Source organism: Vicia villosa, unplaced genomic scaffold (assembly GCF_029867415.1).
Source record: "Vicia villosa cultivar HV-30 ecotype Madison, WI unplaced genomic scaffold, Vvil1.0 ctg.000733F_1_1, whole genome shotgun sequence".
NCBI classification, from domain to species: Eukaryota; Viridiplantae; Streptophyta; class Magnoliopsida; order Fabales; family Fabaceae; genus Vicia; species Vicia villosa.
This window is the reverse complement of record NW_026705329.1, coordinates 489,322-510,337: the sequence shown is the minus strand read 5'-3', so window position 1 is coordinate 510,337 and position 21,016 is coordinate 489,322. Positions and strand designations below refer to the sequence as shown.

Genomic DNA, 21,016 nt, shown 5'->3' with positions numbered 1-21,016 from the left:
TAATGAATTAACGTGAGATATGAATTAAAAAATAGTAGCTTTGAATCAATATACTTGAAAAAAAATGGAGAGAGAGAGAGAGAGAGAGAGAGAGAGAGAGAGAGAGAGAGAGAGAGAGAGAGAGAGAGAGAGAGAGAGAGAGAGAGAGAGAGAGAGAGAGAGAGAGAGAGAGAGAGAGAGAGAGAGAGAGAGAGAGAGAGAGAGAGAGAGAGAGAGAGAGAGAGAGAGAGAGAGAGAGAGAGAGAGAGAGAGAGAGAGAGAGAGAGAGAGAGAGAGAGAGAGAGAGAGAGATAATAAATAAAAAATTGAAAAAAAAGAGTTTTTAATTAATTAGAAAAATTAGAGAAATTAAATGATGCAATCGATAGTCTTGAAAACGAGTTTTCCTCTGCCAAAACTAAAAATCTTTTTGATGCATGTAATTGATTAATTGTCTTTTTTCATTCTATTAATTCACAAAAAATATAAAATCTTTGTGATGCATGTAATTGATTAATTGCTTTTTTTTTCATTCGATTCACAAAAAAATATTAAGAGCAATCGATTGATACATGCCTGCATTCTCCTGTTACTATTAAAAAAAATTAAAAGATTGAATTTTTTGCAAAATAATAGTTTTAAAAACTATTTTCTTAAATCACAAACATAATTTCAAGTATATCACAAAAAAATTTATACGCATGTAAAGTCATGATCATACACAATAATAATTTTTTTGTGGAGACTTAAACCATTAAAAGAATGGAGTAGAAATAAAAAAAACAGAAAAAATAAAAATAAATGAAATATCATTTTCATTAGGAACATAAAATTTGACCTTATAATTAATCAATTTTTTGTCCAACGCAGGTTCAAATCAAGCAACACAAATTAAAATTGAACTCTAGTCACCTTTCATGACCCCTGAATTGAAGCTTATGGATTATAATTAAGCCATTATAAATTTAGTAGTACATTTTTCAGTCTATTAAATTAGTCATTTTACTTTTTATTTTATTTTTTTTCCTTTATATTATTTCAGCTTCTAATCTTCTGGGCAGTTATATATTTTTTTCTAGTTTATAAATATTCATTGTAAAATATTGAATATTAGGACCGATTCTGTATTCTATGGTGCAAAGTATTATGATTATATTGCACCAATAGTAAGATATATTACTAATTAAAGAAAAATATATTCAACAAGCTTTCATTATCTCTTTACATATTTTTTTACTATTATATGCTTTTAAATTCAATAATTCATACATCACATCAAATCCAAAAAAGAATTTTCGTGGGTCTTGCACTACTAGAAATACACGATTTACCTGCGGATTTTCCTGCGAAATGTTTTCCGCAGGTATACCCACGGATTTCTTGGGAAATTATTAAATTAAATAAAGTTTCCTGCGGATCCAGGATTTGTAGGAAATTCCGCAGGTATACCTGCGGATTTTACTGCGGAATACGTAATTCAACCAAAACATCTCGTTACAATACAAAATCCGCAGGTAAGTTCGCAGGAACATTTTCTGCGGATTTTGCTGCGGAATTCTGTTTCAAGTAAAATCAAACTATACTACAAAATCCGCAGGTAATTCCGCAGGAAAACTTTCTGCGGATTTTGCTGCGAATTTATTTTTAGTTTTTCTATTTTTTAAATTTAAAAAATAATATAAAATAGATTTAAATATTTTCTTTTTCAAGCCTAATAGATTTTATGATTCTCTTTAAAAAAAACTTAATGGATTTAAATATTTTCTAAAAATAATAATAAATTTTCTTTAAATTTTATCAAAAACTAATTTTTGATTTAAAATTCACACTTAATTTTCACCCAAAGCTTTTGGTTCACTTTTGTAATAGTAGCATGAATTGACCTATAAAATTATTTTTGACAAAAGACATACAGGTTTTGTAATGGGTTTGTAAATAATAATGTTACAATATTTTACAAAAAAAAAAGAAGTTATAATTATACATGCTATGTTGTTTTAGTTATGAGTCAGAATTTGAAGTTTTTTAAATATGTAAGGATTGTGTAAAATTAATTTACACTATAAGTGTATTTTTGTTTTTAAGTCTCATTTAAAATATAATTTTAGGTATTTTATAATCATTGATATTTAAAAAATTAGATCGAAATTTTTAATATTTATTTTTTTTATTCATTACTTTTATAGTGTTTTCTAATTTGTTTTTAATTTTAATTTTAATGTTATTTTTTAAATTTTTTTAATAAAACAAAAGTATAAATTTTTTGATATATATATTTATGTTATAAAATGTCAAAATTAATTTTTACAATTAATAAAAAAAAATTAAGATACAATTATTTAAATCTATTTTATTATAATAAAATAATAAAAATATAGTTATATAGGAGTATAATATAATTTGGTGTATTTCAATAATAGATATAAAATTTTAAAAAATAAAATTAAAAAAAAGGTAAATGGAAAGAAGGATTAAGATACTTATGCAGTGACCTAAAAATGCAGCTTACACCAAAAAAAGCTAAAAATGCTTCCTCGGTGAAAGCAAACTACTTATTCATAAACGCTTCTTCGGAGAAGTACTTTTTCTCACGGGCATTGTCTCAAGCTTTCTCGGTTTCTCTTTTGTGCGACACTCTCTCAAACTCATGCTCTCTCCCTCTCAATTCTTACACAACAACAACTACGATGCAGATTCTCTTGGTCTCGAATTGGTTGGATTTGGATTTCAGAACTGATTCGAATTGTTATCGACTCAGGATTTGATTCGCGTTGGGGGTTCAGAATCTGTTTGTGCTCGAAATTTCAACTCAGAGCAGGTTAGTTTTGTTTCGTGATTCTTTGCATTTTTACGGTTTTTACTCCATTACGGGTTATGCTACAGCTGATTGTGATTCAATTTCAATATAAATTTCAGTTAAAGTTACAGCAAGCATACGATATCATAAAGCTGAGAATGGAGGAATGCTTACCGGTTGAAGCGACGAGGAGAAGAAAATGCAGCTTTCGATCTTGCTCACAAGGTATTCGATAAAATGCCTCACTGGAATTTTTCCTCTTTTATTTTACTTTTGATTTGTTACTGTTGTGTTTCTTAGTTGCTAGTATGTTGGTTTGCATATTAGCATAGAATTATCGTCGTTATTACCATTTCGTACTATTGCCGATAAGAAGTAATTATTGTTCATTGGAATACAATTTGTAGGAGTAATTATCGTGCTATCGAGCCCTTTTCCAATTGATAGAACAGGTTAGTGGAAATTCTAATTAATTTTCCAATCATTATAGTCTAAACTAGTCAGAGACCCGTGCTGTCGCACGGGTGCATTATTTGTGATGTAGTATTTTTTGAACGATAGAAAAATGTGAAGTAAAGTATTTTGACCAAATTGCATATATAAAATGGAAATTAACCATTTAAAAAAAGTTTTACTAATAAGATATTAATAGTATGAAAATTAGATTCTAAGTTAAAATAATGATCCACAAAAAAGTTTATGGTGATAATTTGATAAGACTGGATCACTTCAAAAAAAAAGTATTATGGTGATAGTGACTCATGCAGCCGCACAGATAAATTTGTTCATATCTTTTATTTATAAGGCTTGATCACTTCAAAAAAAACTAAGTATTATGGTGCTAGTGACCCATGAAATTAAAAATTTAATTAAAATATAAGTATTTTTTAATTAAAACTAAGTATTATGGTGCTAGTGACCCATGAATAAAACAATATAGATTTAATTTAAATATATGTATGCAAATTTTAAATGAAGTGATATGTTACAACTTATACCATTACTAATTGGACCTCCCTTCAAATCAACCCTTATTACCAGTATTTTTTATTTCTATAAAAAAAAAATCCATTCTACACCATACTACTGCACAAAGAAATGGACATGATGTTGAGTTACATATAGAAACCTTAATCAAATTTGTGCATATAATTAAATCAAATTCTTGCATTTTAAGTCTATACCATCTTGAATAAAAAGGAAAAGTTTATAGTCTTCTCAAACCAAAATGGCAATAGCCTTATACATTAAGGCCAATGTTTTGTAGACACGCACATAATCCCAACACACTTTTGTCACCTTTCCAATAAAGTAGTTTTTTCATAGGTTTTGTTTAGTGAAGTATATTTTGGCATGAGTCCCGAAAAAAAGTCTATTTATACCGAGTGTGTCAATTGGGTGTCCACATACCACCACCCTAAAATTAAACAAAACACAAGTTACAAAACACACATGCAGATTGAGTCATGAACGGTTGCAAGGTTCGGGAGAAGGGCTTGAAGGCTTAACCTTTTCAACCATTCTAATAATTGTCTACATATAAGCTATGTGTAATAAGAGAAGTTCCATGCAAGATTTACTCCAATCTTGCTTAACCTTTAGCAGCTGATAGTAAAAATTTACAAACAGACCCATGTAACAAAAACTCAAAGTAGTTATAAGATAGCAAGAAACATGTTTTATCTGGAAAAAATATATTACTTAAAGGAATAAGAATATATTGTCCATAGCATAGACAGTAATGAAAAGGAAGACAATTGTTAGCTTTAGGAGTATATATTGGTCACACCATGCTGCCTCTGGAAGGCCAAGTCGACACTCCAGAAGCAGCCAGCACCAAATTGGGCAAACTTTTGAACTGATGCTGGTCTTTCATCATCTGGTCCTTGAGCAATTGATGGATCCATATTCTCTATTGTCCTTGTGGTGCTACCAAACCAAAGTCTGCTCAGCCAGTACATGGAGAGATTGTTGACAGCAATACGCGGACATGTTTCGGACGAGAAGCAACGACACTTGATAGCAAATATAGAGAGTGGTGAAAGGATCCTTGTTTAAAAGGACTATAAAGAGATGAAGAAAGGAACACCGGAATAAGGGAACTGGTCCTGGCAGTGATGCTCCTGTTTTTTGTGCAAGTGAATGGTGCAAAACAGATACTGTGAGCTGCATAGTTACACACACCTATAACAATAAAACCATGCATTCATAAAACCATGCACTCATACAATAGATATAAAACTGTGCATAAACTTAGAAAAGAAATGCATAAAACTGAAGAATCAAATAGACAAATGCCTATAAATCGAATCACAATTAAACTATAGTAGAACCCGTAATTGAGTCGAAACTGAAAAAATGCAAGAATTCCAAAACGCAACCAATTCTGAACAGACAACGTAAATCAAATTCTGAACTGGAATAAAACTCAATTTGAAATCGAAACAAACTTGTACCGAAAATTTGGCTCGAATGCAAAATCTGAACCGTGAAATAGCTCTGCTAGAATCCAAACTTTGCAACAGAAAACCTTCGCGAACCCCAAACATAACCGTGAAGCTCAAATAGAACCACAAAATCGAAATTGAAACAACATCAAAATCGTTTACATAATCAATAATTTGAATCTCACTCGTTCGCACTTAACCACTTAAACATATTCATGTGATATAAGTTAAGTTCTCAATACATAAGTTTTAACAAAATGTAATTTTTTAACTTTAAACAATGTAATTTGTGATGAGCAATCCACTTTCTGAATAATTTGCATTTTATTGAAAATGGAGTTATAAACTTAAAAAAATGACATTATGAATAAAAAGAACCATTTCTATTTTTTATAGTTAAAGAAACCAAATAAAATATAAATGAGTTAATTCCTGTAAAAGTAAAGCACTATGGAATGATTTAGAATATGAGTCAATTCCTGTCAAATATGCTAAAACTTCAGTATGAGATGAAATATCAGCACAAGAGTAAATTTCTTCACCAGAGATACATACCCAATAATTCTTCACCAGATATACATCATTACTCCCGTCGAATCATATGTTAGCCACATAAGAATGCAAAGACACAATCACTTCTGATTAGCCTCTCAATTACTCCACCAACAGGGCCTCACTTGCACAAATATATGCCAAGTAATCAAAACTCCCAGCAGCAATACAAAGCAATGCCTCAATAGAGTAAGATAACTAAGGAATACCAACAGTAGTAGACCAGTAGTAAATAACACACACACACACACACACACATATATATATATATATATGCATAAAAGGTGGTAAGAAATCATGACATTATTGAAAGAAGCGTTTTTGCTAACCAATCAAACCCACCTGATTCCATGTCGAATTGGAGTCAGAGCTAAAGGTGGTAAGGGCATCTCAATATCTTTGTCGACAGCACTAAGAATGACACTCTTTTCATTATTTTTTATGCCGCGTTATCTTATTGAACTCGATAGTTTTACATTTCTCATGAAATTATTTTATAAAAGAATGACCTCATTATCCACCCTTTGAATATACATATAGTCAGGATCAAACATTGAGAAAGCTAGCCCGGTTATCTGCAGTATTAATGAAGACATAGTTAATTCATTTGTAAATAGATGCAACAGTAAATATTAAAAAATGATTTTCAAATTGAACTGAGGAAATCAACTTAAGCATGGCGAGGATTAATTGTAAATAAGTTTTATCATTTCTTTGGTGATTGATTGTGTAGAAAGATCAAGGATGAGTGTATTATTAAAAGTTAAACCTTACCTCAAATTTTTAACAATGCACATGACCATCTATATGAAGGAGAGCACGTTGATGGTGATTATCTTTATCTCGGTGGCTGAAAATTGTGTCTTTAGTAGAAACATTATCATCCGATTTATTAATCCGGTATCAAAACCTAATGTAATATTATAACTAATGAATTTTCTAAAACTGAAAAATAAATTAGAGCTGTATCAAAACCAAATGTAGTATTTTCCATACCTAGTTTCCAAACAATATAAGGGTAGGAAGCTTCAAAAGTCTTGAAATTTCAAACTGCAGCTCACATAGTTGTTGGCAGTACCGTTCCAATAGCAAGATCAATATCTTCATTTGTATGATGGTCATCAATATGTATGTCACATGTAGCCTTTACATGTACGTCGAACAGTCTCTGAGATGGAAGTTGCTTAAAAATCAAAACCAAGTTTGTTCCTATAAATGGTATATCCATTCAACATTGTTTACTTTTAACTATATAGCTAATATGTTTTGGACAGTGATTTCTTATTCAAACTGAAAAGAAATTCATATATAAAATTTAGAATTCCTTATGTCATAAGAAAATGACAGCAAATTTAATGGACATTGATATATTCTTTCATTAACATAGCTAAGAGTAGAGACAAACTTGATAATGACAGCAAATTTAATGACTTAATAATGCTTGAGGTGGCTTCATGTGCAGCGTTGGTGAGGTTAATATAATTCCTTTCACCATGACTTCAATTCCTTTCACCAAGACTTCAATTCCTTCTAGTGTGACTTCAATATGTATGTGTGATGTCGCCTGCATACAAAATACCGAAATTAAAATTCAACCGATAGATTTCATAACAGAGAGGTTTCTAAGATTTCTGTCTTACTTTAAACACCACAACACATATAATGAAGTGACCAAAGAGGTATCTCTGATTAAATATTTTTCAAGAAAGCTGTCTGTTTACATTATCATCATTAATATGCAAAGTACAAAGTCAAATAACGAAATGTCACTTGAAAAAGCATTGTTACTGTCCATTTCTCTAACACCGTCAAAATAAGAAATGTCACTTGAAAAAGCAATGAACCCCTCAAATCAACTAAATTATTTCATTATCCTGAGCAGTGTACAACTCAAATCAACTATAAAAAGGGAAAATCAAAACCAAAAAGTCATTGAAGCCAGTGTTAATCGAGTTAGCAGCAAAGTTATAAAAATGGAATGACCCAAAGGCAAGTTTGCAAGGAAATCAAAACCTGAAAAACAAAAACAACATGGAAACCAAAAAGAAAGGGAAATCGCGCACAAAATGAATGGAAAATCGTGCAGAAACTTACCTTGAGTTAACTTCATCCATGTTGAAGTAAAAGCCCGGAAAAATTGAAGAAGAAAATAGAAACAACATTAAATATGGATTACAAAGTCATCTGTGAACCATGGTTAACGCTTGTTGTCGGCGGCAGGATTTTAGGGTTTGAGGAAAAAAGAGGGAGAAGAGAGTCTACGGGAGAGAGAGGGGAAAGATAGTGCTATGAGAAAGAGAAAGTGTCTGAATTAAGGGTAAGGTTGGGTTGGAGGGAAAAATATATTTTAAAGTGGACCAATGAAAACCAAACACATGGGGTTTGTATATTGAAAGTAGTATGCTATTTTGTTAGTTACGAATTTGCCCTTTTGTATGTGTAATAAAATGTTGAGAAAAGGATATTTTGGGATGTTTGGTCAATTGATTAGTAGATAGTAGATAGTAGAATAGTAGAATAGTAGAATAGTAGATAGTAGATAGATAGTAGATAGTAGATAGATAGTAGATAGATAGTAGATAGTAGATGGACATTAATAAATTTGTTGCTTTGCTTTCATTTCAAATTTTCAAGTTAGTGCCTTCATACACCAAGGAAATGATAAACATTGAAGATTATTCCCACCGCATAGAAAAGTTGCATGCCGTACTATACTTTATAAACAACTAATATGTTAAGATTAGAAGTCTTTGAAAAGGGATGCTAAGTTGCCTGAGAACAATGAGAAATGCTCCTGAGCTGACCTTTCATGGGAGAGGGGGTGAATATATTTTTATGGGATTTCAACAAGTAGAACTCTAGCCTTAGCAAAGTATTTTGAGAGAATAGAAGAGAGAACTCTAACCTGCAGTCCAATAGGTTGACTGGTAGATTACCTCATAAGCTTGGAAATTTGAGATACCTTCAAGAACTTTGGCTTGATAGGAACAAGCTTCAAGGACCCATTTTGGATCAGTTTTCTTCAGGTACATACACACTTTCCATTTCCGTATTTGCTTACTTTTGAACTAGAGTTTCTGTTTTAACGTTTTACACCTTCAATTAAGATTTCTGCTGCAGTAAGCACTGATCCTAGCTATGATAAGTACAAAAAGGCCTTACAGGCAGAAGGTTACCTAGCTGAGAGCCAGCAACATGGTAAGTCAGGCTGCAATTTGACGAGGCTGCTGATTCGGTTGAGAAACAACATTCGGCTAATTGACCGGTTTAGATTTCGAAATAGAATTTTCAATGGTGTGTTCTTTAAGTAAGAAATTGATTGAGTTTTTCTTACTTTAGTTGTATTCTTGTTATGTTGTGATTATTGGCCTCATGGGCAGCATGCGGTGGTTTTGGCCGAAGATGCGGCAAAATTCATGGGAAAGGCAGACTGTCAAAATATTAGTGGATCACAGCAAATTTACTTGACATTTCCAGCTGCTAGCACTTTCTCTAAAGATAATGTATCAAACTACTTTAGGTACATTGTTATATAACTCTTATCGTGTCTATTATCGGTTTTGTGTTAGAAAATTCTAACTGTTTTAACGTTTTTGTTTAACTATGTATAACATTCTGGATACTATTCTCTTTGCTTTGCCCAATCTATTCACAAAACCAAGCCATGGCAAAGTGATTTGTTAGAGGATAGTCTTAGAGCTGCTGGCATTCAAGGAGTAGAAGCTGAAGCAAAGTTGTATGTTTCTGAGCTTAGAGACTTGAAGCGATATGTTGTTCATTATGACAGAAGACACTCAACTGTAAGTATTTGATGTTGTATACAATAAGATTATGTTCACAAATGATTATATATTATACTAGTATACAATAAGATGCAACCTCCAATTCCAATTCAGTCTAGTTCTGTTTTCAGTCAATCAAGCTTTTGATACCTTAATGTGAAAAACATATAGTTAGTGCTTGTTGGATAATAAATATAGTTACACAAGCACATGATTAATGAATACTGTGACATGAGAAACTATACAAATATTTATAGGTTTAGGTTTTGAAATATTTTCATAATATTGTTGAATGTTCAAAGGTTACTTAAAGCTGAAGATCTCTTTTATTTTTCATATTTTTTAACAGTTGTTATTAAAGGTCTCTCTGTGTAAAGAACTTAAATGATTTTTATCATGCTGTTGTTTCCTTGTTGCAGCTGAAATGATTTATTTTGTTTTTAAGTTTTGTTAACAATTAATATTGTGGTAATTAATTGTTAATAAACATAGCTTTATAATAGTTTAATAATATTTTGTAAACATAGATTAATTTCATGATTTGCTTGTTTAATTATACAACATGGCTTTTTCTCTCTTATCATCAACCAATCCTTAGCTTTGTTCAACGTGCTTCTGGGTTATGATGAACTTATGCCGGTTAGCCAACATGGAACCAATGGATTGGGGGGATTAGGGGCAACAGTAGTGGATGCTCTTGATACAGCTATGATAATGGGTATTGACGAAGTCGTTGCTGAAGCGGGATCCTGGGTTGAAGAAAATCTTTCTGAGAGAATTAGCAATAAAGGCCAAGTAAATTTATTTGCAAATTATAACAGTTCTTAAGTAGTTACACCAATTAGTTATTGTTTAATATAGACTTAACCACTAGCTTGTAGTGAGATTTGAACTTAATGTTATTGTTTATTGTCCTGTTCTGCTATGGATATTAATATCGTGTGTATATAAATAATTTTTTATTATTATAATTGGCTTATTTATTTTTTATTTTGATGCAGAACTACTGTCTTTATCTTTATAATAATGCTCTATCTTAATTCATCATTGGCTAGAGTTCTCACCTATTAAAAATTATTAAATTTGAGATAGAAATTACCTGCGGATTTACCTGCGGATATTTTCTGCGGATTTAGCTGCGGTCGCTTTCCTGCGGATTTAGCTGCGGAATTACCTGCGGAATTTCCTGCCGAAAATATTACCCACGAAGGTTTTAGCTGGGGACGATAAACCGCAGGAAAATCCACTGGTAACGTGTTTCCTGCGGAAATTTAGCTAAAATCCGCAGCGCGTATTTCTAGTAGTGTTGGATGAAGGTCAAGTCACCAATCACAAAAGAAAAGTGTAATTAGAAATTATCTTGCAAAATCTTGTTGATATGATTGTCACTTGTGTTGTAACCAGCTGTATTAATAGTAGGGTCTCCTTTTTATCTCAAAAAGTCTAATTACAAATTATTACTACTAATACCTTTGCTTAACAAATTTTTAATGAATTCATATATATCTCAAGTATTAGTTGAAACTTAATCATAATTGTGAATTATATATCATCTGCACATAATTGTAAGGTCACATCCTCAAAATAGATAATTATCTTCTCTTAATATTTTTAATTCCGTTAGATGTTAATAATTTATATATTGAGTAAGTTTACACAAAACTTTAAGTTGATTTCTTATGAATTAGTTATTTCTAGAGTCGAATGTCGAGTTTTAAACATGACTATATTGCATTCTCAATACTGAATTCAAAATTAAGAACATTTGATTAAATTTTCTTGAAAAAACTTTTGTATAATGAAGTAATAATATTATTTCATTACGCTAAATTTGGCTTTTAGCAGCACACCTACGAAAACGCTTTTAGGGAAAAGCGCTTTCGTAGGTTTCGCTAAAAACAAAATTAAAAAACACGGAAAAAAGCGCTCTTATAGGGGGTTATGAAAGCGCTTTTTAAAAGCGCTCTTATAGGGGGTGTTATGAAAGCGCTTTTGTAAAGCGCTCTTATAGAGGGGGTTATAAAAGCGCTTTTAAAAACGCTCTTATAGGGGGTAGTCTACGAAAGCGCTTTTGGGATAAAAGCGCTGGTATAGGGGGGGGGTTATGAAAGTGCTTTTTAAAAGCGCTCTGGTAGCCTTTTTTTATTTTATATTTCATAAAACTAAAACACGCTATTTGTTTCAGAAAACAAAAAGTCCCTCTGTCTTCTTCCTCGCTCCTCACTGCCTCCACCTCACCCCTCAACCTTCATTACAAACCCACGCAACACATCTCTCGCCGTCTCTCACAAACCTTTAACTCTCCCTCTGCAACACATCTCTCGCCGTCTCTCACCAACCCACGCGACGCAATCCCTCTATTCATCGCAACAATCCCTCTGTTCGTACTCCCTCCGTTCGTACTCCCTTCGTCATCTGCCGTTCGTACTCCCTCCGTCGTCGTACTCCCAAAACAACTAGCCGCCGCCGTTCGTACTCCTTCGAGAAAAAACGTAGGTTCGAACCCTAAACACTCTTAAAGGCCTGTATTTGATTTATGAGTTCTTCTCGATGATCTTTTATTGGCAAAAGCCTGTGATTCATTAAGTAATGCACTGCACAACATTTTCCCTTAAACACTCTCACTTTGATAGGAAGCCTAAGATCTCCCATTAGTTTGATAAGAATGCTTAAAATAGGAATAGAGATATCAAAGTTTTGAGACGTGGAAGGAGCATCAATAGTATAGGTTCTTCCATATACATATAAATTGTACAATTTCCCAAGGTCCTTCGTGGTGAGGAAGATCTTTTTCTTGCAAACTTTAGATGAGAGACACTAATTTTTTAACTTGAGACTCACATATAAGATTTTGACAAGTCTGTGGATTTGTATTTGGTATTTCATACCTTGTTACCTTTTGATGCAATAGCGGCTTGTTGACTTAATTATGGGCTTCTTTTCGTTGAGATTGTCAATTTTTGAAATCTTGCAAATGAAACCTAACAAATGGTTCAATAATTATCGTATTGTTGCTATCTTCAGTTGAAATTTTTACAATTTTAAGTATAAACCATTTACTTGTATTGATGCTTGCTCTATAGATTCATGCAAATAATGGTAATGTAGCTTAAATAATGGTAATGTAGCTTAAATGATATCGTTGAGTTACCGTAAGATTTCCATGAGTGTTATGACATAACATGTGTTGCTGCCCGGATATTGAATTAGAAGCTTTAAACTTGTTTTATTATTGATTGAATTAGAAGCTTTAAACTTGTTTAGAAAATGGACTTAAACCCGATATCTTCACTTTTAGTTCTATTATTGATTGAATTTGGTAGAAAGTGATTTTGATTTGAATGTTGATATTTGATATTTGATGCAGTCCCGATCAAAATTCTAAGAAAGTGATTTCTTAGTTCTATTTTCCGTGAATGTTGATATTTGATATTTGATGCTGTGAGTTTGATGTTAATAATATTTTTGTTTGTTATTTCAGCTTCGGTTCGCAACGCTCGCTGCTCTTGCCTCTCATCCTCAACTTCAACATCAGGTATTCTTCTTCTTCTTAATAAGCAAGCATAACTACTTTATGATTAGGAAAATTTCTTTCTCAAATTACTGGTATACTTTGCGTTTTGACAGAAACGCATTATACTGTTTTGTGCCTTAATTAGTTATTTTTGTTTAGCTTAATTAAGACATGGATGCATTCAAATCGATTGTCGAAAGAGTACGAGAAAGGGGTATTAGAAGTCGTTAAGTTTATGGTTGCGCACGCCGAAGACTCGAGTCGAATGACGTGTCCTTGCTTGGGTTGCTATTATGGGGGTCAGGTTGACGCGGATCAGTTGGCATCGCATTTAATACGGTTTGGAATTGATAGAAGTTATACATGTTGGAATTTGCATGGTGAGAAAAGTAACGGGAATGTTGAACCGAGGTATAATACGACGTATGCTTCAAATGACGATTGCACAGACACATACAATCATGATAGAGTCGAAGAGATTGCAGAAGCACTTGAAGAAGATCTTGAGGATTGTCCCAAAATGTTCGAGAGGTTGGTAAGGGATGCAGAGAAACCGTTGTATAGTTATATATTCCTATTCAATTAGTGTATATATATTTATATTCAATTTGTATAGTTTTTTTCAATTTTGCGCCGATTGTTAAAATACTTGTCATTTGAGGTTTGTGTCATCTACCGATGAGTTCAAGATAGTTGTTAAACCATTTCCAAACATCAAAACTCGAGCTAATCAGAAAATGACACAAATATCCGATTTTGGTGCATATTTTCGTTTTGTACATAACTTTTAAACCATGTATCCGTTTGTCGACTTCGTTACATGTAACTATACTATTTTGACGATTCCGGAGCTGCTCATGCACTTATCTTTGCATTTTGGGACTGTTTTTTTATCGGTTTTGCTTCTGTCCATAATCAAAAGTCGGGCTTAGGGTCTAAATTTCGGAAAACTGACTTCATTTTTTAGACTGTGAGAACGTTTTACCATAGCCATGTAAATTTCGTTCAATTCCGACAACTTTCTTTTTTTGACACTTATTCTGATTTCACCGATTTCGATTCCGATTTACTTGGACATAGTCACTTTGACTTTCATTTGACTTGTATACATGTTTAAATAGTAATAGTGTACTAATGTGCTTTAGTTTGTTTGATACAGGTCAAATGGCTAGTAATCAAGAAAACTTACAAGGAAACTCACACGATAGAGATGCTTCAGATACAAATCCTCCAACTGATACTTCAGCAAGAGAAGTTGCACGAGGCATCACCATTATGAAGGGAATCATTCGAGATAGAGACAAAGGATTAATATATAATTTAGAATGGAATCCTGATAACCAAGCAATTGGTACTAATGCTGCAAAGTTGACAAGCTACGTTGGTACACTTGTTCGTATGCATATTCCAATCTCCGTATCTAAATGGAATATGAAAAGTAAACCATTGGACGAGAAAAAAGATATGCTTTGGGCTGAGCTTAAGGTATCATATATGGTTGTTGTTATTATCTTGACGATAATGTTTTTAAATTACTTATACTAACACACTCTATGCGTATGTTTTTTCGCAGAGGTCTTTTAACATACCAGATGAGCGTAAACGCTACATACTTTGTTTGGCCAGAAAAAGACATAGAGGGTGGAAAGCTTTTTTAACAAACACCTTTCTTAAGGATAAAGAAGGAAATTTTCTTGAAGAGGCCCCAGGACGTCCAAAAAAGTATGAGATCTTCATTAAAGATGAAGATTGGGTTGAGTTTGTAAATCAAAGAGATAAAGATTTCCAGAAAAAGAGTGCCAAAAATAAGGCGAGAGCATCAAAACCCGCGTATCCATACAAAAAAGGGCGTTTGGGATATGCACGCTTAGAGGAAAAAATTGTAAGTAAATAGAAATGCTACGTTCTTATTAATTGTCTAAATGTGTTATATTTGACGATCTTATCATTTGTGTCAATGCATAGTTAGAGGAGACGAAAAGCGAGGAAACCTCACTTCCAGTACATGTGTTGTGGAAGGAAGCTCGTGTGGGCAAGAATCGAGCTGTTGATCCTGTATTCAAAAAGTTTATGATGAATGTGTAAGTACAACATTGTCTCTTTAATTAAATCAAATGTTTATTAATATATAATTGATTTTTTTATCTCCACTAATAATTTTTGAAATGTAAATGAATTACAGGAGACCATGTCGCAATCGGTATCCACCGGTGAGGACCAGGATAATAGGAGCGTACTTAGTAGAGCACTAGATGTTCCTGAGTATCCCGGTCGGGTGAGGGGTAAAGGTCATGGTGTGACTCAAACCTCTTTCTATAAGCATCCTAGGAGAAGAAATCCTACCAATGAAGAAGTGATGCAAAAATTGCAGGATTTACAAGCACAAGTCTCTGAATTGCAGAGAGATAAAGGGATATATATGAGGGAAAAGTGCAATACTTCATCGGTGAAAGAAACTAGTGATAAAGCTAGTATCAACTGTCAAAAAAAATTTCCCGACGTAATTATAAATTCTTTTTTCTTACAATTGTTCTATTTCTGTAATGATAATGACTCTATATTGTTCAAGTTTCCCTTTTTTTCCACCTCTTTCTATTATTGAATTAACAGTAACATATTTATTATTGGTTTAGGGTATTTCATCTTGCCAACTATACTTATCATCACGTGATTATCGCCTAGTTGGCAAGGGAAAAGTGCACAACACTTTGGGAGATTTACTTCACCATAGACCGCTCCCGGATGGACACTTGAAAGTATCGGTTGATGTTGAATTAGATTACGATGCGTTTCTACCGGTACCTGACATGGTCTCAGAGACAACATTGCTGCGAGATGCAATAGGGTCATTTGTTGCATGGCCCTCGGAACTCATTTTCATTGATGATGAGGTATGTTGAAAACCATTATGAATCATTTAGTTTTCAAATGTCAATTCTGAACCGTTATGTTAATTATTTTTTACATGATAATTTTAGACTCCTTCAAAACCCGCAATTAAGGGTAAAGGGATTTTGCAGTACGACGAGTCTGTTGCATCACTAAAAGAGGTACATTTAAAATGTTAATTATATGATCTGAATCTAAAACTGCATGATTTTATAATTTACCTAAGTTATATGATTTTTAGGTATCTGCTCACGGGTCACAACAAGTGAGCCAGCAAATTCGTAGCGTACCACCCAAGGAAAAGGGTCCTCTGAAGGCCGTGGCAAAAAGAGGTGCTTTTGTGCCTCGATACTAGCAGCAGACGCTTGGAACTCTTGTGGATATGCGAGATTTGACGACAGGTGCTATTCGTGAAATTAATATGGATGAAGCTGTCTTTGGTTTTGAATTCCTCGAAAGAGTTGCACTAGAGGACATGGAAGAGATTTTTAAGCATGAACAATTAGGCGTCGGTAATATTCACTCATACATCCGATAATCCAATGAATATATTATTTAATTAGTTGAACAATTTATTTACACATTTCAGTGAAAATAGTCTAATGTTTATTATGTTGTTATTTAAGGTTGTTGTATGACAAAATGATGCGCGGGACTGAATTGTCAAACAGATTCCATTTCGTGTCTTCCTCCCCTGTCAGCGGAGAGACAATTGATAGATAACCAGATTCATTTAGACAACGCTTAGTCGAGATATTCATGGCTACCAACAATACAGAAAGCTTGTATCTTTGGGCGTATAATACTCGACCAATAGGGTTAGTTTTTCATTCTTGGTTCATCTAATCTTTGTTTCTTTTGCGTAGCAAAATTTTCATATAAACTTTTGTTTTAATTTATAGAGCACTCTGGTTGTTGCTTGCTATCGATCCTATAAAATAAGTGGTCTATTATCTGAATTCAGTAGATGGTGAGTGGACCAATTATCCAGATATGAAGAAAATGATTGATAGGTAAGTGAGACCGTTCTAAATATTCATGTATATTTATATATTTAATTATTTGTGAGATTGATCTAAATATATGCTTTTATTTTGTTAGATCAATACAAGTATTCCGAAGTCAAAGAGACGCACAGGTATCACGGACTAAATCAAACAACATTACTTGGATCAAAGTGCAGGTACATTAATTTTCACAATTTTGCTTATAATAGTTATGCTACTTGATAAAACAAGACAACTACAAAATCTTATTTGTTTTTGAAGGATAGAAAAACACTTAGAAAGGGGGGGGGGTTTGAATAAGTGTAGCTTTAAAACTTGTAAGATAAAAACAATTTGCACAATGATTTTTATCCAGGTTCGTTGTTAACTAAACTACTCCAGTCCACCCCCTTGGAGTGATTTACCTCACCTGAGGATTTAATCCACTAATGACACAAGATTACAATGGTTTTCCACTTAGACAACTTCTAAGTCTTTTAGAGTATACTGATCACAACCTGATCACTCTAGGAGCAATCTGCTTAGATACCCTCTAAGACTTTCTAGAGTATTCTGATCAACAACCTGATCACTCTAGTTCTTACAACTTAATGTAAACAAATTCTAAGAGTTACAATGCTTCTTATAAAGCTATTATCACAACTGTGATTTTCTCTTAAGTTTAAGCTTAATCTCACTAATATATTACAACAGCAATGTAGTGAGGTTGAAGATGAAGTTTGAGAGCTTTTGAATTGAACAGCGTTTCAGCGTTTTTGGATCGAGTGTTATGTTCAAAAAAGTTCGTAACCTTGCTTCTCATCAGAACTTCATATTTATAGGCGTTTGAGAAGATGACCGTTGGGAGCATTTAATGCTTTGTGTATTCCGTATAGCATTGCATTTAATGTTTCACTCTTTTGTCAACTACCTCGAGCCTTGCTTTCGCTGTGTCTACTGACGTTGCCTTTAATAGCTTTCAACGTTCCTTTTGTCAGTCAGCGTAGCCTGCCAGCTAGTACTTGCTTCTGATCTGATGTTTGTGTAAACAACGTTTGAATATCATCATAGTCAAACAGCTTGGTGCAGAGCATCTTCTTGTCTTCTGACCTTGAAGTGCTTCTTAGCGTGATACCATGAGAACTTCAGTGCTTCTGCTTCTGATCTCAAGTCCTTCTGATGCTTCCATAGACCATGTTCTGATTCTGCTTGACCATCTTTTGATGTCTTGCCAGACCATGTTCTGATGTTGCATGCTGAACCTTCTGAGTCAGTGCTTCTTGCTCTGATTTTGTGCATACTCTTTATATAATTCCTGAAATGGAAATTGCATAGTATTAGAGTACCACATTATCTCATACAAAATTCATATACATTATTATCATCAAAACTAAGAATATTGATCAGAACAAATCTTGTTCTAACAATCTCCCCCTTTTTGATGATGACAAAAACATATATAAATGATATGAATTTGCGATCAGAATATCAGATGACTAAAGACAATTACACAGCTATAGCATAAGCATATAAACATAGTGTGTGAATATGTCTCCCCCTGAAATTAACAATCTCCCCCTGAGATAAATAATCTCCCCCTGAAATAAATACTGGAAGAAATTTATAATAAAAGGACTTCCCTGAGTATTTTCCATTTCAGTTGAGACGATCACATATGCTTAGAACTTCAGAACATTCATAGCTCCTGATTCTTGCTTCCATAGGACAGCTTCAGAGCTTGAATTTCTTCTTGAATCATTGCATGCTAGATTGTATCAGAACATTGTTGAATGTACCAGAGCATCATCAGAGCATCTCTACATCCTGAAATGTTACAGAACAAACTAAACGACAAAAATCAGAGCATGAATGAGTCAGAACATAAAATATGTATCAGAACATATAATATGTATCAGAGCAAAAACAATAATGTTTCAGAGCATATTTAGAACTAAAACAAGCATCAGAACATTTAAGGAATAAGAATGAGTTAGATAATATTCTATCATCAGAATACCATAACATTCTTCCTTCTTGCTTCTGATCTTGAAGCTTCATAGCACTCAGCTTGCTTCAATTTCCATGAGCTTGAATCCATACAAAATTGCTTTTCCCCATGTCTTTGCTTCTTATGTTGAGCTTTTAAGAAGATCTTCACTTCCTGCAAAACACTCAAAGACATAGAACTTGCAAGTTCTGTTAGAAATGTGGAGACTTTCTCCCAGCAACAACTGATAACATAAATCAGATCATTTATCACATTTTCTCCCCCTTTTTGTCACAACATCAAAAAACACAAAAGATTCAGATAAAACAATTATGAGAGAAAAGAAGGATAACTTTCATTGATTGCAAAAGGAGAATTGTCAGAAAGTACAAAAGAGGATGCATAGAAGACAAATGCAAGAAACAAAGAAAGAAACAACTAAGACACAAAGACTAAGACGACCCTAGCTTAGACATAATCTTTGCCAGCATGTCATGAATCCCAGCATTGCTCTCAGTCTGCCTCTCCATGAAAGAGCGAAACTCAGCATTGGTGTCCTCTTGCTTGTTCATACGAGAAGCTAGCTCAGCTTGGTTCTTCTGAATAACCTCAAGAGTCTTCACCAGAAGAGAGGGTTCACCAGAAGAAGCTTCACAACTTCTATCCAGAGGGACAGCATTCTGAACTGCAACTTCCATTGTAAGATCTTCATCTTGATTTTCCTCAACAGGAATAGACTCAGCAAGATTATCTTCAGCATCAGGTTCTCCCATGTCAGCATCTTCTTCATACTCAGGAGCAGGAAGATCAGAATCTCCATTCTCAAGAGCTTGAAGAATGGCAGCAAGATTCCTTGGGGCAGAAGGACCTTCAACTTCTGGCGGGTCAACAACTTCTGGAATGACCAAATTGGGGTCTTCCTCAGAAGGATTTTCCCTCAGAAGGTCAAACAAGGACTTGAAGTCTCCAGTCAGAACTGGATACTTAGGTCTCCAGACCACAATCTCTCTGCAAGGATTGTCCAGCAACTCATCAATAAACATCTTCTCCTCAAGAACTCTCCTGTTTCTGATGGGATGATAATAGACACCATTATCAACTTCAAGAAGATATCCAGCATAACCAGGAGCAGCAGCCACTAGTCTCTTCTGAACAGCCATAGCTCCCACCTGAAAATCTTGGCGAAAGCTTCTCCAAAGGTTTCTAGTAGAAACATCATCAAGGTCATTGAAGAAAGCATCTTGCAAGAGATCCAGCCTACTGATAACTTCTTGCCTGAACAACTCCAGATAGATGTGAGGTTCAGGAGGATTGAAGGTAAATTTGTAGTCAGGGTAGAGAAGGCAGTATGGGTTGGATTTTCTGGTAGGAAAGGGATGGGACAGAGAAGGTGGAGGTGCTGTGGTTGAAGAGGATGGAATAACTGTGGAGATGGTTGATGAGGATGGTATATCAGTGGGTGTGGGAGGATAGACATTTAGTGGAGTGGGGTTCAAGATAGGTGTAGAAAGAGATGGTGGAGGAGGATTTGGAATGGTGAAGGTGTTGTGAGGTTCAGAAGGAGGAGGTTGGATAGAAGATTGAGATTCAGAAATCTTTCACAAGAGCCGGATAAATTGGTCCAACCAATCTATCAAGATAGTTTGACCATCCTTGTGCCATAATCTTTGCATCAGGTTTGAAACCATATGCTTTCAGATTCTCAAAATCCACCGAGGACTCACAAAGAACTTCCATTTCTAATGGAGGAATGAAACAGGTCTTCAATGGAGCATACCTATGCTTGCTGAAAACCAGTTGAGTGGAAGACATTTCTTCTGCTTGATTTGAGGAACTTGATGAAGGATTCATGATGATATGCTAAGTTTCAGACACAAACTAGGGTTTATGCGATGAATGCAAAAAGAGAGAGACGAATGAAGAGAGAGAGTGAAAAAGATGAAATGAAGATGAAAGGGAGTATATAAAAGGTTTGAAAGAAAAAAAATAACTGCAAAATGGTTTAAGTGAAATGATTACAAAAAAACATGACATCAATTTGCATTTAATGAGATATGACGTTAGGAGAGATAAAGTGACAAAA

The 21,016-nt window shown here is 33.8% G+C and overlaps 2 long non-coding RNA genes across 6 annotated transcripts; one reads left to right on the top strand and one right to left on the bottom strand.

The window, feature by feature from the left end:
• The first annotated feature begins 2,504 nt into the window (after positions 1–2,504).
• Positions 2,505–10,520, top strand: LOC131630778 (uncharacterized). Of its 3 annotated transcripts, none has more exons than XR_009292482.1 (5): positions 2,505–2,797; positions 2,896–3,001; positions 3,184–8,801; positions 8,883–9,575; positions 10,156–10,520. It is a non-coding gene; the product is annotated as an uncharacterized LOC131630778 (long non-coding RNA). The 3 variants fall into 3 exon arrangements; XR_009292481.1 differs by having other exon boundaries at positions 3,184–9,295; positions 9,438–9,575; XR_009292480.1 differs by having other exon boundaries at positions 3,184–9,575.
• Positions 4,762–8,010, bottom strand: LOC131630777 (uncharacterized). Of its 3 annotated transcripts, none has more exons than XR_009292479.1 (6): positions 7,870–8,010; positions 7,181–7,339; positions 6,772–6,943; positions 6,550–6,685; positions 5,779–6,350; positions 4,762–4,899 (listed from the first exon to the last, which is right to left on the bottom strand). It is a non-coding gene; the product is annotated as an uncharacterized LOC131630777 (long non-coding RNA). The 3 variants fall into 3 exon arrangements; XR_009292478.1 differs by having other exon boundaries at positions 4,823–4,960; positions 5,233–6,350; XR_009292477.1 differs by having other exon boundaries at positions 4,826–4,960.
• Positions 10,521–21,016: the final 10,496 nt, after the last annotated feature.